We start from the raw sequence: 19,117 nt of genomic DNA on the forward strand, positions 1-19,117 counted from the left end.
CGACTGAAACACAAGCTTCTTCGACAGTTAGAAAGCATGGGGATGTAGCTCAAATGGTACAGCGCTCGCTTAGCATGCGAGAGGTACGTGGATCAATGCCCCGCATCTCCAAAACTAGAGTCACTCATCAAATGGTAATCACTATCTCCAGATAATCTATTGCATATTGAAATTCCTAACAAGTAGATTTTCTGCGAACGATAAGAGAAACTTCATATTTGCTGAATAAGCGGAAAAAAATTCCGCGAGATTTAATAGTAATGGGGATGAAGGTCAAATGGTAGAGCGCCCACTTAGCAAGCCAGAAGAACGGGGAGCAATACCCCGCATCTCCAAAGATAAGGACATCGAGTATTTAATTAACTTTCTTCAGAAAACTACTGAATATTGAAGTCTTATACAAGAAATACCTTCCAAGAAAATTTTTAACCTCTTGTTTGCCGACTGAAACAAAAGCTTCCTCGACAGTTTGAAACCATGGGGATGTAGCTCAAATGGTACAGCGCTCGCTTAGCATGCGAGAGGTACGTGGATCAATGCCCCGCATCTCCAAAACTAGAGTCACTCATCAAATGGTAATCACTATCTCCAGATAATCTATTGCATATTGAAATTCCTAACAAGTAGATTTTCTGCGAACGATAAGAGAAACTTCATATTTGCTGAATAAGCGGAAAAAAATTCCGCGAGATTTGATAGTAATCGGGATGAAGGTCAAATGGTAGAGCGCCCACTTAGCAAGCCAGAAGAACGGGGAGCAATACCCCGCATCTCCGAAGTTAAGGACATCGAGCAATTATTTAACTTTCCTCAGAAAACTACTGAATATTGAAGTCTTATACAATAAATACCTTCCCAGAAAAATTATAACCTCTAGTTTGCCGACTGAAACAAAAGCTTCCTCGACAGTGCTAAACCATGGGTATGAAGCTCAAATGGTAGAGTGGTACGGGGATCGAAGCCCCGCATCTACAAATACAAGAGTAACTCCTTAAATGGTATTTACTAACTGCAGATAGTCTATTGCATATTGAAAGTCCTAAAGAGCAGATTTCCTGCGAACAGATTTCCATTTGACCTACATCCCATTTGATAAACATGGGATGTAGGTCAAATGGTAGAGCGCCTACTTAGCCAGCCAGAAGTACGGCGAGCAATACCCCGCATCTCCGAAGTTAAGGACATCGAGCAGTTATTTAACTTTCCTCAGAACACTACTGAAATATTGAAGTCTTATACAAGAAATACCTTCCAAGAAAAATTTTAACCTCTTGTTTGCCGACTGGAACAAAAGCTTCTTCGACCGCTAGAAAGCATGGGGATGTAGCTCAAATGGTACAGCGCTCGCTTAGCATGCGAGAGGTACGTGGATCAATGCCCCGCAACTCCAAAACTAGAGTCACTCATCAAATGGTAATCACTATCTCCAGATAATCTATTGCATATTGAAATTCCTAACAAGTAGATTTTCTGCGAACGATAAGAGAAACTTCATATTTGCTGAATAAGCGGAAAAAAATTCCGCGAGATTTAATAGTAATGGGGATGAAGGTCAAATGGTAGAGCGCCCACTTAGCAAGCCAGAAGAACGGGGAGCAATACCCCGCATCTCCAAAGATAAGGACATCGATTATTTAATTAACTTTCTTCAGAAAACTACTGAAAATTGAAGTCTTATACAAGAAATACCTTCCAAGAAAATTTTTAACCTCTTGTTTGCCGACTGAAACAAAAGCTTCCTCGACAGTTTGAAACCATGGGGATGTAGCTCAAATGGTACAGCGCTCGCTTAGCATGCGAGAGGTACGTGGATCAATGCCCCGCATCTCCAAAACTAGAGTCACTCATCAAATGGTAATCACTATCTCCAGATAATCTATTGCATATTGAAATTCCTAACAAGTAGATTTTCTGCGAACGATAAGAGAAACTTCATATTTGCTGAATAAGCGGAAAAAAATTCCGCGAGATTTGATAGTAATCGGGATGAAGGTCAAATGGTAGAGCGCCCACTTAGCAAGCCAGAAGAACGGGGAGCAATACCCCGCATCTCCGAAGTTAAGGACATCGAGCAATTATTTAACTTTCCTCAGAAAACTACTGAATATTGAAGTCTTATACAATAAATACCTTCCCAGAAAAATTATAACCTCTAGTTTGCCGACTGAAACAAAAGCTTCCTCGACAGTGCTAAACCATGGGTATGAAGCTCAAATGGTAGAGTGGTACGGGGATCGAAGCCCCGCATCTACAAATACAAGAGTAACTCCTTAAATGGTATTTACTAACTGCAGATAGTCTATTGCATATTGAAAGTCCTAAAGAGCAGATTTCCTGCGAACAGATTTCCATTTGACCTACATCCCATTTGATAAACATGGGATGTAGGTCAAATGGTAGAGCGCCTACTTAGCCAGCCAGAAGTACGGGGAGCAATACCCCGCATCTCCGAAGTTAAGGACATCGAGCAGTTATTTAACTTTCCTCAGAACACTACTGAAATATTGAAGTCTTATACAAGAAATACCTTCCAAGAAAAATTTTAACCTCTTGTTTGCCGACTGAAACAAAAGCTTCTTCGACAGTAAGAAAGCATGGGGATGTAACTCAAATGGTACAGCGCTCGCTTAACATGCGAGAGGTACGTGGATTAATGCCCCGCATCTCCAAAACTAGAGTCACTCATCAAATGGTAATCACTATCTCCAGATAATCTATTGCATATTGAAATTCCTAACAAGTAGATTTTCTGCGAACGATAAGAGAAACTTCATATTTGCTGAATAAGCGGGAAAAAATTCCGCGAGATTTAATAGTAATGGGGATGAAGGTCAAATGGTAGAGCGCCCACTTAGCAAGCCAGAAGAACGGGGAGCAATACCCCGCATCTCCAAAGATAAGGACATCGAGTATTTAATTACCTTTCTTCAGAAAACTACTGAACATTGAAGTCTTATACAAGAAATACCTTCCAAGAAAATTTTTAACCTCTTGTTTGCCGACTGAAACAAAAACTTCCTCGACAGTTTGAAACCATGGGGATGTAGCTCAAATGGTACAGCGCTCGCTTAGCTTGCGAGAGGTACGTGGATCAATTCCCCGCATCTCCAAAACTAGAGTCACTCATCAAATGGTAATCACTATCTCCAGATAATCTATTGCATTTTGAAATTCCTAACAAGTAGATTTTCTGCGAACGATAAGAGAAACTTCATATTTGCTGAAAAAGCGGAAAAAAATTCCGCGAGAATTGATAGTAATGGGGATGAAGGTCAAATGGTAGATCGCCCACTTAGCAAGCCAGAAGAACGGGGAGCAATGACCCGCATCTCCAAAGATAAGGACATCGAGTATTTAATTAAATTTCTTCAGAAAACTTCTGAATATTGAACTCTTATACAGGAAATACCTTCCCAGAAAATTTATAACCTCTTGTTTGCCGACTGAAACAAAAGCTTCCTCGACAGTTCTAAACTGTGAGGAAGTAGCGCAAATGGTAGAGCGCTCGCTTAGCATGTGAGAGGTACGGGGATCGATGCTCGGCATCTCCAAACTAGAGCCACTCATCATATGGTAATCACTATCTCAAGATAATCTATTGCATATTGAAATTCCTAACAAGTAGATTTTCTGCGAACGAAAAGAAAAACTTCATAGTTGCTGACTAAGCGAAAAAAAATTCCGCGAGATTTGATAAACATGGGATGTAGGTCAAATGGTAGAGCGCCCACTTAGCAAGCCAGAAGTATGGGGAGCAATACCCCGCATCTCCGAAGTTAAGGACATCGAGCAATTATTTAACTTTCCTCAGAAAACTACTGAATATTGAAGTCTTATACAATAAATACCTTCGCAGAAAAATTATAACCTCTAGTTTGCCGACTGAAACAAACGCTTCCTCGACAGTGCTAAACCATGGGTATGAAGCTCAAATGGTAGAGTGGTACGGGGATCGAAGCCCCGCATCTACAAATACAAGAGTAACTCCTTAAATGGTATTTACTAACTGCAGATAGTCTATTGCATATTGAAAGTCATAAAGAGTAGATTTCCTGCGAACGAAAAGAAAATTTTCATAGTTGCTGACTAAGCGAAAAAAAACTTCCGCGAGATTTGATGGTAATAGGTATGAAGGTCAAATGGTAGAGCGCCCACTTAGCAAGCCAGAAGTATGGGGAGCAATACTCCGCATCTCCGAAGTTAAGGACATCGAGCAATTAATTAAATTTCTTCAGAAAACTACTGAATATTGAAGTCTTATACAAGAAAAACCTTTCCCAGAAAATTTTTAACCTCTTGTTTGCCGACTGAAACAAAAGCTTCCTCGACATTATAAAACCATGGGGAGTGCTGGCTTAGAATGCGAGAGGTACGGGGATCGATGCCGCGCATCTCCAAACTAGAGCCACTCATCAAATGGTAATCACTATCTCAAGATAATCTATTGCATATTGAAATTCCTAACAAGTAGATTTTCTGCGAACGAAAAGAAAAACTTCATAGTTTCTGACTAAGCGAAAAAAAATTCGGCGAGATTTGAGATTTGATAAACATGGGATGTAGGTCAAATGGTAGGGCGCCCACTTATCAAGCCAGAAGTACGGGGAGCAATACCCCGCATCTCCAAAATTAAGGACATCGAGTATTTATTTAACTTTCTTCAGAAAACTACTGAATATTGACATCTTATACAAGAAATACCTTCCCAGAAAAATTATAACCTCTTGTTTGCCGACTGAAACAAAAGCTTCCTCGACAGTTCTAAACAATGGGGATGTAGCTCAAATAGTAGAGCGCTCGCTTTGCATGCGAGAGGTACGAGGAGCGATGCCCCGCATCTCGAAAACTAGAGCCAGTCATCAATTGGTAATCACTATCTCCAGATAATCTATTGCATTTTGAAATTCCGAACAAGTAGATTTTCTGCGAACGAAAAGAAAAACTTCATAGTTGCTGACTAAGCGAAAAAAAATTCCGCGAGATTTGATAAACATGGGATGTAGGTCAAATGGTAGAGCGCCTACTTAGCCAGCCAGAAGTACGGGGAGCAATACCCCGCATCTCCGAAGTTAAGGACATCGAGCAGTTATTTAACTTTCCTCAGAACACTACTGAAATATTGAAGTCTTATACAAGAAACACCTTCCAAGAAAAATTTTTAACCTCTTGTTTGCCGACTGAAACAAAAGCTTCCTCGACATTATAAAACCATGGGGATGTAGATCAAATGGTAGAGTGCTGGCTTAGAATGCGAGAGGTACGGGGATCGATGCCACGCATCTCCAAACTAGAGCCACTCATTAAATGGTAATCACTATCTCAAGATAATCTATTGCATATTGAAATTCCTAACAAGTAGATTTTCTGCGAACGAAAAGAAAAACTTCATAGTTGCTGACTAAGCGAAAAAAAACTTCCGCGAGATTTGATGGTAATAGGTATGAAGGTCAAATGGTAGAGCGCCCACTTAGCAAGCCAGAAGTATGGGGAGCAATACTCCGCATCTCCGAAGTTAAGGACATCGAGCAATTAATTAAATTTCTTCAGAAAACTACTGAATATTGAAGTCTTATACAAGAAAAACCTTCCCAGAAAATTTTTAACCTCTTGTTTGCCGACTGAAACAAAAGCTTCCTCGACATTATAAAACCATGGGGATGTAGATCAAATGGTAGAGTGCTGGCTTAGAATGCGAGAGGTACGGGGATCGATGCCACGCATCTCCAAACTAGAGCCACTCATCAAATGGTAATCACTATCTCAAGATAATCTATTGCATATTGAAATTCCTAACAACTAGATTTTCTGCGAACGAAAAGAAAAACTTCATAGTTGCTGACTAAGCGAAAAAAAATTCCGCGAGATTTGAGATTTGATAAACATGGGATGTAGGTCAAATGGTAGGGCGCCCACTTATCAAGCCAGAAGTACGGGGAGCAATACCCCGCATCCCCAAAATTAAGGACATCGAGTGTTTATTTAACTTTCTTCAGAAAACTACTGAATATTGAAATCTTGTACAAGAAATACCTTCCCAGAAAAATTATAACCTCTTGTTTGCCGACTGAAACAAAAGCTTCCTCGACAGTTCTAAACAATGGGGATGTAGCTAAAAAAGTAGAGCGCTCGCTTTGCATGCGAGAGGTACGAGGAGCGATGCCCCGCATCTCGAAAAGTAGAGCCAGTCATCAAATGGTAATCACTATCTCCAGATAATCTATTGCATTTTGAAATTCCTAACAAGTAGATTTTCTGCGAACGAAAAGAAAAACTTCATAGTTGCTGACTAAGCGAAAAAAAATTCCGCGAGATTTGATAAACATGGGATGTAGGTCAAATGGTAGAGCGCCTACTTAGCCAGCCAGAAGTACGGGGAGCAATACCCCGCATCTCCGAAGTTAAGGACATCGAGCAGTTATTTAACTTTCCTCAGAACACTACTGAAATATTGAAGTCTTATACAAGAAATACCTTCCAAGAAAAATTTTAACCTCTTGTTTGCCGACTGAAACAAAAGCTTCTTCGACAGTTAGAAAGCATGGGGATGTAGCTCAAATGGTACAGCGCTCGCTTAGCATGCGAGAGGTACGTGGGTCAATGCCCCGCATCTCCAAAACTAGAGTCACTCATCAAATGGTAATCACTATCTCCAGATAATCTATTGCATATTGAAATTCCTAACAAGTAGATTTTCTGCGAACGATAAGAAAAACTTCATATTTGCTGAATAAGCGGAAAAAAATTCCGCGAGATTTAATAGTAATGGGGATGAAGGTCAAATGGTAGAGCGCCCACTTAGCAAGCCAGAAGAACGGGGAGCAATACCCCGCAACTCCAAAGATAAGGACATCGAGTATTTAATTAAATTTCTTCAGAAAACTTCTGAATATTGAACTCTTATACAGGAAATACCTTCCAAGAACATTTTTAACCTCTTGTTTGCCGACTGAAACAAAAGCTTCCTCGACAGTTTTAAACTGTGAGGAAGTAGCGCAAATGGTAGTGCGCTCGCTTAGCATGCGAGAGGTACGGGGATCGATGCTCGGCATCTCCAAACTAGAGCCACTCATCATATGGTAATCACTATCTCAAGATAATCTATTGCATATTGAAATTCCTAACAAGTAGATTTTTTGCGAACGAAAAGAAAAACTTCATAGTTGCTGACTAAGCGAAAAAAAATTCCGCGAGATTTGATAAACATGGGATGTAGGTCAAATGGTAGAGCGCCCACTTATCAAGCCAGAAGTACGGGGAGCAATACCCCGCATCTCCAAAGTTAAGGACATCGAGTATTTATTTAACTTTCTTCAGAAAACTACTGAATATTGAAGTCTTATACAAGAAATACCTTCCAAGAACATTTTTAACCTCTTGTTTGCCGACTGAAACAAAAGCTTCCTCGACAGTTTGAAACCATGGGGATGTAGCTCAAATGGTACAGCGCTCGCTTAGCATGCGAGAGGTACGTGGATCAATTCCCCGCATCTCCAAAACTAGAGTCACTCATCAAATGGTAATCACTATCTCCAGATAATCTACTGCATTTTGAAATTCCTAACAAGTAGATTTTCTGCGAACGATAAGAGAAACTTCATATTTGCTGAATAAGCGGAAAAAAATTCCGCGAGAATTAATAGTAATGGGGATGAAGGTCAAATGATAGAGCGCCCACTTAGCAAGCCAGAAGAACGGGGAGCAATACTCCGCATCTCCAAAGATAAGGACATCGAGTATTTAATTAAATTTCTTCAGAAAACTTCTGAATATTGAACTCTTATACAGGAAATACCTTCCCAGAAAATTTATAACCTCTTGTTTGCCGACTGAAACAAAAGCTTCCTCGACAGTTCTAAACTGTGAGGAAGTAGCGCAAATGGTAGTGCGCTCGCTTAGCATGCGAGAGTTACGGGGATCGATGCTCGGCATCTCCAAACTAGAGCCACTCATCATATGGTAATCACTATCTCAAGATAATCTATTGCATATTGAAATTCCTAACAAGTAGATTTTTTGCGAACGAAAAGAAAAACTTCATAGTTGCTGACTAAGCGAAAAAAAATTCCGCGAGATTTGATAAACATGGGATGTAGGTCAAATGGTAGAGCGCCCACTTATCAAGCCAGAAGTTCGGGGAGCAATACCCCGCATCTCCAAAGTTAAGGACATCGAGTATTTATTTAATTTTCTTCAGAAAAATACTGAATATTGAAATCTTATACAAGAAATACCTTCACAGAAAAATTTTAACCTCTTGTTTGCCGACTGAAACAAAACCTTCCTCGACAATTTTCAATCATGGGATTGTAGCTCAAATGGAAGAGCGCTCGCTTAGCATGCGAGAGGTACGGGGATCGATGCCACGCATCTCCAAACTAGAGCCACTCATCAAAAGGTAATCACTATCTCAAGATAATCTATTGCATATTGAAATTCCTAACAAGTAGATTTTCTGCGAACGAAAAGAAAAACTTCATAGTTGCTGACTAAGCGAAAAAAAATTCCGCGAGATTTGATAAACATGGGATGTAGGTAAAATGGTAGAGCGCCCACTTATCAAGCCAGAAGTACGGGGAGCAATACCCCGCATCTCCAAAGTTAAGGACATCGAGTATTTATTTAACTTTCTTCAGAAAACTACTGAATATTGAAATCTTATACAAGAAATACCTTCCCAGAAAAATTATAACCTCTTGTTTGCCGACTGAAACAAAAGCTTCCTCGACAGTTCTAAACTATGGGGATGTAGCTCAAATGGTAGAGCGCTCGCTTTGCATGCGTGAGGTACGAGTATCGATGCCCCGCATTTCGAAAATTAGAGCCACTCATCAAATGGTAATCACTATCTCCAGATAATCTCTTGCATATTGAAATTCCTAACAAGTAGATTTTCTGCGAACGAAAAGAAAAACTTCATAGTTGCTGGCTAAGCGAAAAAAAATTCCGCGAGTTTTGATAAACATGGGATGTAGGTCAAATGGTAGAGCGCCTACTTAGCCAGCCAGAAGTACGGGGAGCACTACCCCGCATCACCGAAATTAAGGACATCGAGCAATTATTTAACTTTCCTCAGAAAACTACTGAATATTGAAGTCTTATACAAGAAATACCTTCCAAGAAAAATTTTAACCTCTTGTTTGCCGACTGAAACAAAAGCTTCCTCGACAGTTAGAAAGCATGGGGATGTAGCTCAAATGGTACAGCGATCGCTTAGCATGCGAGAGGTACGTGGATCAATGCCACGCATCTCCAAAACTAGATTCACGCATCAAATGGTAATCACTATCTCCAGATAATCTATTGCATATTGAAATTCCTAACAAGTAGATTTTCTGCGAACGATAAGAGAAACTTCATATTTGCTGAATAAGCGGAAAAAAATTCCGCGAGATTTGATAGTAATGGGGATGAAGGTCAAATGGTAGAGCGCTCGCTTAGCATGCGAGAGGTAGCATGCCCCTCATCTGGATGTAGGTCAAATGGTAGAGCGCCCACTTATCAAGCCAGAAGTACGGGGAGCAATACCCCGCATCTCCAAAGTTAAGGACATCGAGTATTTATTTAACTTTCTTCAGAAAAATACTGAATATTGAAATCTTATACAAGAAAAACCTTCACAGAAAAATTTTAACCTCTTGTTTGCCGACTGAAACAAAACCTTCCTCGACAATTTTCTATCATGGGATTGTAGCTCAAATGGAAGAGCGCTCGCTTAGCATGCGAGAGGTTCGGGGATCGATGCCACGCATCTCCAAACTAGAGCCACTCATCAAAAGGTAATCACTATCTCAAGATAATCTATTGCATATTGAAATTCCTAACAAGTAGATTTTTTGCGAATGAAAAGAAAAACTTCATAGTTGCTGACTAAGCGAAAAAAAATTCCGCGAGATTTGATAAACATGGGATGTAGGTAAAATGGTAGAGCGCCCACTTATCAAGCCAGAAGTACGGGGAGCAATACCCCGCATCTCCAAAGTTAAGGACATCGAGTATTTATTTAACTTTCTTCAGAAAACTACTGAATATTGAAATCTTATACAAGAAATACCTTCCCAGAAAAATTATAACCTCTTGTTTGCCGACTGAAACAAAAGCTTCCTCGACAGTTCTAAACTATGGGGATGTAGCTCAAATGGTAGAGCGCTCGCTTTGCATGCGTGAGGTACGGGTATCGATGCCCCGCATCTCGAAAATTAGAGGCACTCATCAAATGGTAATCACTATCTCCAGATAATCTATTGCATATTGAAATTCCTAACAAGTAGATTTTCTGCGAACGAAAAGAAAAACTTCATAGTTGCTGGCTAAGCGAAAAAAAATTCCGCGAGTTTTGATGAACATGGGATGTAGGTCAAATGGTAGAGCGCCTACTTAGCCAGCCAGAAGTACGGGGAGCACTACCCCGCATCACCGAAATTAAGGACATCGAGCAATTATTTAACTTTCCTCAGAAAACTACTGAATATTGAAGTCTTATACAAGAAATACCTTCCAAGAAAAATTTTAACTTCTTGTTTGCCGACTGAAACAAAAGCTTCCTCGACAGTTAGAAAGCATGGGGATGTAGCTCAAATGGTACAGCGATCGCTTAGCATGCGAGAGGTACGTGGATCAATGCCACGCATCTCCAAAACTGGATTCACGCATCAAATGGTAATCACTATCTCCAGATAATCTATTGCATATTGAAATTCCTAACAAGTAGATTTTCTGCGAAAGATAAGAGAAACTTCATATTTGCTGAATAAGCGGAAAAAAATTCCGCGAGATTTGATAGTAATGGGGATGAAGGTCAAATGGTAGAGCGCTCGCTTAGCATGCGAGAGGTAGCATGCCCCGCATCTGGATGTAGGTCAAATGGTAGAGCGCCCACTTATCAAGCCAGAAGTACGGGGAGCAATACCCCGCATCTCCAAAGTTAAGGACATCGAGTATTTAATTAACTTTCTTCAGAAAACTACTGAATATTGAAATCTTATACAAGAAATACCTTCCCAGAAAATTTATAACCTCTTGTTTGCCGACTGAAACAAAAGCTTCCTCGACAGGTATAAGCTATGGGGATGTAGCTCAAATGGTAGCATGCGAGATGTACGGGTATCGATGCCCCGCATCTCCAAAACTAGAGCCACTCATCAAATGGTAATCACTATCTCCAGATAATCTATTGCATATTGAAATTCCTAACAAGTAGATTCTCTGCGAACGAAAAGAAAAACTTCATAGTTGCTGACTAAGCGAAAAAAAATTCCGCGAGATTTGATAAACATGGGATGTAGGTCAAATGGTAGAGCGCCTACTTATCAAGCCAGAAGTACGGGGAGCAATACCCCGCATCTCCAAAGTTAAGGACATCGAGTATTTAATTAACTTTCTTCAGAAAACTACTGAATATTGAAATCTTATACAAGAAATACCTTCCCAGAAAATTTATAACCTCTTGTTTGCCGACTGAAACAAAAGCTTCCTCGACAGGTATAAGCTATGGGGATGTAGCTCAAATGGTAGCATGCGAGATGTACGGGTATCGATGCCCCGCATCTCCAAAACTAGAGCCACTCATCAAATGGTAATCACTATCTCCAGATAATCTATTGCATATTGAAATTTCTAACAAGTAGATTCTCTCCGAACGAAAACAAAATTTTCATAGTTGCTGACTTAGCGAAAAAAAATTCCGCGAGATTTGATAAACATGGGATGTAGGTCAAATGGTAGAGCGCCTACTTATCAAGCCAGAAGCACGGGGAGCAATACCCCGCATCACCAAAGTTAAGGACATCGAGTATTTAATTAACTTTCTTCAGAAAACTACTGAATATTGAAATCTTATACAAGAAATACCTTCACAGAAAAATTATAACCTCTTGTTTGGCTTCCTCGACAAAATTAAATCATGGGGATGTAGCTCAAATGGTAGAGCGCTCGCTTAGCATGCGAGAAGTACGGGGATCGATGCCCCGTATCTCCAAACTAGAGCCACTCATCAAATGGTAATCACTATCTCAATATAATCTGTTGCATATTGAAATTCCTAACAAGTAGATTCTCTCCGAACGAAAACAAAAACTTCATAGTTGCTGACTTAGCGAAAAAAAAATTCCGCGAGATTTGATAAACATGGGATGTAGGTCAAATGGTAGAGCGCCTACTTATCAAGCCAGAAGTACGGGGAGCAATACCCCGCATCTCCAAAGTTAAGGACATCGAGTATTTAATTAACTTTCTTCAGAAAACTACTGAAAATTGAAGTCTTATACAAGAAATACCTTCCAAGAAAAACTTTAACCTCTTGTTTGGCGACTGAAAGAAAAGCTTCCTCGACAATATTTAATCATGGGGATGTAGCTCAAATGGTAGAGCGCTCGCTTACCATGCGAGAAGTACGGGGATCGATGCCCCGTATCTCCAAACTAGAGCCACTCATGAAATGGTAATCACTATCTCAAGATAATCTATTGCATATTGAAATTCCTAACAAGTAGATTCTCTGCGAACGAAAACAAAAACTTCATAGTTGCTGACTTAGTAAAAAAAATTATGCGAGATTTGATAAACATGGGATGTAGGTCAAATGGTAGAGCGCCTACTTATCCAGCCAGAAGTACGGGGAGCAATACCCCGCATCTCCAAAGTTAAGGACATCGATTATTTAATTAACTTTCTTCAGAAAATACTGAATAGTGAAATCTTATACAAGAAATACCTTCCCAGAAAATTTATAACCTCTTGTTTGCCGATTGAAACAAAAGCTTCCTCGACAGTCCTACACCATGGGGATGTAGCTCAAATGGTAGAGACCTCTTGGCATGCGAGATGTACGGGGATCGATGCCCCGTATCTCCAAACTAGAGCCACTCATCAAATGGTAATCACTATCTCAATATAATCTATTGCATATTGAAATTCCTAACAAGTAGATTCTCTCCGAACGAAAACAAAAACTTCATAGTTGCTGACTTAGCGAAAAAAAATTCCGCGAGATTTGATAAACATGGGATGTAGGTCAAATGGTAGAGCGCCTACTTATCAAGCCAGAAGTACGGGGAGCAATACCCCGCATCTCCAAAGTTAAGGACATCGAGTATTTAATTAACTTTCTTCAGAAAACTACTGAAAATTGAAGTCTTATACAAGAAATACCTTCCAAGAAAAACTTTAACCTCTTGTTTGGCGACTGAAAGAAAAGCTTCCTCGACAATATTGAATCATGGGGATGTAGCTCAAATGGTAGAGCGCTCGCTTAGCATGCGAGAAGTACGGGGATCGATGCACCGTATCTCCAAACTAGAGCCACTCATGAAATGGTAATCACTATCTCAAGATAATCTATTGCATATTGAAATTCCTAAAAAGTAGATTCTCTGCGAACGAAAACAAAAACTTCATAGTTGCTGACTTAGCTAAAAAAAATTCTGCGAGATTTGATAAACATGGGATGTAGGTCAAATGGTAGAGCGCCTACTTATCCAGCCAGAAGTACGGGGAGCAATACCCCGCATCTCCAAAGTTAAGGACATCGATTATTTATTTAACTTTCTTCAGAAAATACTGAATATTGAAATCTTATACCATAAATACCTTCCCAGAAAATTTATAACCTCTTGTTTGCCGATTGAAACAAAAGCTTTCTCGACAGTCCTACACCATGGGGATGTCATGGGGATGTAGCTCAAATGGTAGAGACCTCTTGGCATGCGAGATGTACGGGGATCGATGCCCCGTATCTCCAAACTAGAGCCACTCATCAAATGGTAATCACTATCTCAATATAATCTTTTGCATATTGAAATTCCTAAAAAGTAGATTCTCTCCGAACGAAAACAAAAACTTCATAGTTGCTGACTTAGCGAAAAAAAATTCCGCGAGAACTGATAAACATGGGATGTAGGTCAAATGGTAGAGCGCCTACTTATCAAGCCAGAAATACGGGGAGCAATACCCCGCATCTCCAAAGTTAAGGACATCGAGTATTTAATTAACTTTCTTCAGAAAACTACTGAAAATTGAAGTCTTATACAAGAAATACCTTCCTAGAAAAATTTTAACCTCTTGTTTGGCGACTGAAACAAAAGCTTCCTCGACAATATTGAATCATGGGGATGTAGCTCAAATGGTAGAGCGCTTGCTTAGCATGCGAGAAGTACGGGGATCGATGCCCCGTATCTCCAAACTAGAGCCACTCGTGAAATGGTAATCACTATCTCAAGATAATCTATTGCATATTGAAATTCCTAACAAGTAGATTCTCTGCGAACGAAAACAAAAACTTCATAGTTGCTGACTTAGCTAAAAAAAATTCTGCGAGATTTGATAAACATGGGATGTAGGTCAAATGGTAGAGCGCCTACTTATCCAGCCACAAGTACGGGGAGCTATACCCCGCATCTCCAAAGTTAAGGACATCGATTATTTAATTAACTTTCTTCAGAAAATACTGAATATTGAAATCTTATACAAGAAATACCTTCCCAGAAAATTTATAACCTCTTGTTTGCCGATTGAAACAAAAGCTTCCTCGACAGTCCTACACCATGGGGATGAAGCTCAAATGGTAGAGACCTCTTGGCATGCGAGATGTACGGGGATCGATGCCCCGTATCTCCAAACTAGAGCCACTCATCAAATGGTAATCACTATCTCAATATAATCTATTGCATATTGAAATTCCTAACAAGTAGATTCTCTCCGAACGAAAACAAAAACTTCATAGTTGCTGACTTAGCGAAAAAAAATTCCGCGAGAACTGATAAACATGGGATGTAGGTCAAATGGTAGAGCGCCTACTTATCAAGCCAGAAGTACGGGGAGCAATACCCCGCATCTCCAAAGTTAAGGACATCGAGTATTTAATTAACTTTCTTCAGAAAACTACTGAAAATTGAAGTCTTATACAAGAAATACCTTCCAAGAAAAATTTTAACCTCTTGTTTGGCGACTGAAACCAAAGCTTCCTCGACAACATTTAATCATGTGGATGTAGCTCAAATGGTAGAGCGCTTGCTTAGCATGCGAGAAGTACGGGGATCGATGCCCCGTATCTCCAAACTAGAGCCACTCGTGAAATGGTAATCACTATCTCAAGATAATCTATTGCATATTGAAATTCCTAACAAGTAGATTCTCTGCGAACGAAAAGAAAAATTTCATAGTTGCTGACTAAGCGAAAAAAATTCTGCGAGATTTGATACACATGGGATGTAGGTCAAATGGTAGAGCGCCTACTTATCAAGCCAGAAGTACGGGGAGCAATACCCCGCATCTCCAAAGTTAAGGACATCGATTATTTAATTAACTTTCTTCAGAAAATACTGAATATTGAAATCTTATACAAGAAATACCTTCCCAGAAAATTTATAACCTTTTGTTTGCCGATTGAAACAAAAGCTTCCTCGACAGTTCTACACCATGGGGATGTAGCTCAAATGATAGAGACCTCTTGGCATGCGAGATGTACGGGGATCGATGCCCCGCATCCCCAAAACTAGAAGCACTCATCGAATGGTAATCACTATCTCCAGATAATCTATTGCATATTGAAATTCCTAACAAGTAGATTCTCTGCGAACGAAAAGAAAAATTTCATAGTTGCTGACTAAGCGAAAAAAAATTCCGCGAGATTTGATAAACATGGGATGTAGGTCAAATGGTAGAGCACCTACTTATCAAGCCCGAAGTACGGGGAGCAATACCCCGCATCTCCAAAGTTAAGGACATCGAGTATTTAATTAACTTTCTTCAGAAAACTACTGAATATTGAAATCTTATACAAGAAATACCTTCCCAGAAAATTTATAACCTCTTGTTTGCCGACTGAAACAAAAGCTTCCTCGACAGTTATAAACTATGGGGATGTAGCTCAAATGGTAGCATGCGAGATGTACGGGTATCGATGCCCCGCATCTCCAAAACTAGAGCCACTCATCAAATGGTAATCACTATCTCCAGATAATCTATTGCATATTGAAATTCCTAACAAGTAGATTCTCTGCGAACGAAAAGAAAAACTTCATAGTTGCTGACTAAGCGAAAAAAAATTCCGCGAGATTTGATAAACATGGGATGTAGGTCAAATGGTAGAGCGCCCACTTATCAAGCCAGAAGTACGGGGAGCAATACCCCGCATCTCCAAAGTTAAGGACATCGCTCATTTATTTAACTTTCTTCAGAAAACTACTGAATATTGAAATCTTATACAAGAAATACCTTCCCAGAAAATTTATAACCTCTTGTTTGCCGACTGAAACAAAAGCTTCCTCGACAGTTCTAAACTATGGGGATGTAGCTCAAATGGTAGCATGCGAGATGTACGGGTATCGATGCCCCACATCTCCAAAACTAGAGCCACTCATCAAATGGTAATCACTATCTCCAGATAATCTATTGCATATTGAAATTCCTAACAAGTAGATTTTCTGCGTACGAAAAGAAAAACTTCATAGTTGCTGACTAAGCGAAAAATCTTCCGCGAGATTTGATAGTAGTAGGTATGAAAGTCAAATGGTAGAGCGCCCACTTAGCAAGCCAGAAGTATGGGGAGCATTACCCCGCAGCTCCGAAGTTAAGGACATCGAGCAATTAATTAACTTTCTTCAGAAAACTACTGAATATTGAATTCTTATTCAATAAATACCTTCCCAGAAAAATTATAATCTCTTGTTTACCGACTGAAACAAAAGCTTCCTCGACAGTGCTAAACCATGGGAATGAAGCTCAAATGGTAGAATGGTACGGGGATCGAAGCCCCGCATCTACAAATACAAGAGCAACTCCTTAATTGGTAATTACTAACTGCAGATAGTCTATTGCATAATGAAATTCCTAAAGAGTAGATTTTCTGCGAACGAATAGAAATATTTCATAGTTGCTGACTGAGCGAAAAAAAACTTCCGCGAGATTTGATGGTAATAGGTATGAAGGTCAAATGGTAGAGCGCCCACTTAGCAAGCCAGAAGTATGGGGAGCAATACCCCGCATCTACGAAGTTAAGGACATCGAGCAATTAATTAAATTTCTTCAGAAAACTACTGAATATTGAAGTCTAATACAAGAAATACCTTCACAGAAAAATTTTAACCTCTTGTTTGCCGACTGAAACAAAAGCTTTCTGGACAATATAAAATCATGGGGATGTAGCTCAAATGGTAGAGCGCTCGCTTCGCATGCGAGAGGTACGGGGATCGATGCCCCGCATCTCCAAACTAGAGCCACTCATCAAATGGTAATCACTATCTCAAGATAATCTATTGTATATTGAAATTCCTAACAAGTAAATTCTCTGCGAACGAAAAGAAAAACTTCATAGTTGCTGACTAAGCGAAAAAAATTTCCGCGAGATTTGATAAACATGGGATATAGGTCAAATGGTAGAGCGCCCACTTAGCAAGCCAGAAGTACGGGGAGCAATACCCCGCATCTCCAAAGTTAAGGACATCGAGTATTTAATTAACTTTCTTCAGAAAACTACTGAATATTGAAATCTTATACAAGAAATACCTTCCCAGAAAATCTATAACCTCTTGTTTGCCGACTGAAACGAAAGCTTCCTGGACAGTTATAAACAATGGTGATGTAGCTCAAATGGTAGAGCGCTCGCTTAGCATGCGAGAGGTACGGGGATCATTGCCCCGCATCTCCAAACTAGAGCTTCTCATCAAACGATAATCACTATCTCAAGATAATCTATTGCATATTGAAATTCCTACCAATTAGATTCTCTGCGAATGAAAAGAAAAACTTCATAGTTGCTGACTAAGCGAAAAAAAAATTCCACGAGATTTGATAAACATGGGATATAGGTCAAATGGTAGAGTGCCCACTTATCAAGCCAGAAGTACGGGGAGCAATACCCCGCATCTCCAAAGTTAAGGACATCGAGTATTTAATTAACTTTCTTCAGAAAACTACTGAATATTGAAATCTTATACAAGAAATACCTTCCCAGAAAATTTATAACCTCTTGTTTGCCGACTGAAACAAAAGCTTCCTCGACAGTTATAAACTATGGGTATGATGCTCAAATGGTAGAGCGCTCGCTTAGCATGCGAGAGGTACGGGGATCGATGCCCCGCATCTCCAAACTGGAGCCACTCATCAAATGGTAATCACTATCTCATGATAATCTATTGCATATTGAAATTCCTAACAAGTAGATTATCTGCGAACGAAAAGAAAAACTTCATAGTTGCTGACTAAGCGGAAAAAAATTCCGCGAGATTTGATAAACATGGGATATAGGTCAAATTGTAGAGCGCCCACTTAGCAAGCCAGAAGTACGGGGAGCGATACTCTGCATCTCCAAAGTTAAGGACATCGAGTATTTATTTAACTTTCTTCAGAAAACTACTGAATATTGAAATCTTAAACAAGAAATACCTTCCCAGAAAATTTATAAACTCTTGTTTGCCGACTGAAACAAAAGCTTCCTCGACAGTTCAAAACTATGGGGATGTAGTTCAAATGGTAGAGCGCTCGCTTTGCATGCGAGAGGTACGGGGATCGATGCCCCGCATCTCCAAAACTAGAGCCACTCATCAAATGGTAATCACTATCTCCAGATAATCTATTGCATATTGAAATTCCTAACAAGTAGATTTTCTGCGAACGAAAAGAAAAACTTCATAGTTGCTGACTAAGCGAAAAAAACTTCCGCGAGATTTGATAGTAATGGGGATGTAGGTCAAATGGAAGAGCGCCCACTTAGCAAGCCAGAAGTATGGGGAGCATCACCCCGCATCTCCGAAGTTAAGGACATCGAGCAATTAATTAACTTTCTTCAGAAAACTACTGAATATTGAAGTCTTCTACAAAAAATACCTTCCCAGAAAAATTATAACCTCTTGTTTGCCGACTGAAACAAAAGCTTCCTCGACAGTGCTAAACCATGGGCATGAAGCTCAAATGGTAGAATGGTACGGGGATCGAAGCCCCGCATCTACAAATACAAGAGCAACTCCTTAATTGGTAATTACTAACTGCAGATAGTCTATTGCATATTGAAATTCCTAAAGAGTAGATTTTCTGCGAACGAATAGAAATATTTCATAGTTGCTGACTGAGCGAAAAAAAACTTCCGCGAGATTTGATGGTAATAGATATAAAGGTCAAATGGTAG

The 19,117-nt window shown here is 39.8% G+C and overlaps 1 protein-coding gene and 1 non-coding gene across 2 annotated transcripts in view; both read left to right on the forward strand.

Moving 5' to 3' along the window:
• Positions 1-19,117, forward strand: part of LOC134851617 (uncharacterized) — a 168,142-nt gene that overhangs the window by 138,646 nt on the left and 10,379 nt on the right. The gene's annotated exons all lie outside the window — the stretch shown is intronic.
• On the forward strand, positions 17,130-17,202 carry Trnaa-cgc (transfer RNA alanine (anticodon CGC)). The gene has a single exon. It is a non-coding gene; the product is annotated as a tRNA-Ala (tRNA).

Source organism: Symsagittifera roscoffensis, chromosome 7 (genome assembly GCF_963678635.1).
Source record: "Symsagittifera roscoffensis chromosome 7, txSymRosc1.1, whole genome shotgun sequence".
Classification (NCBI taxonomy): domain Eukaryota; kingdom Metazoa; phylum Xenacoelomorpha; order Acoela; family Convolutidae; genus Symsagittifera; species Symsagittifera roscoffensis.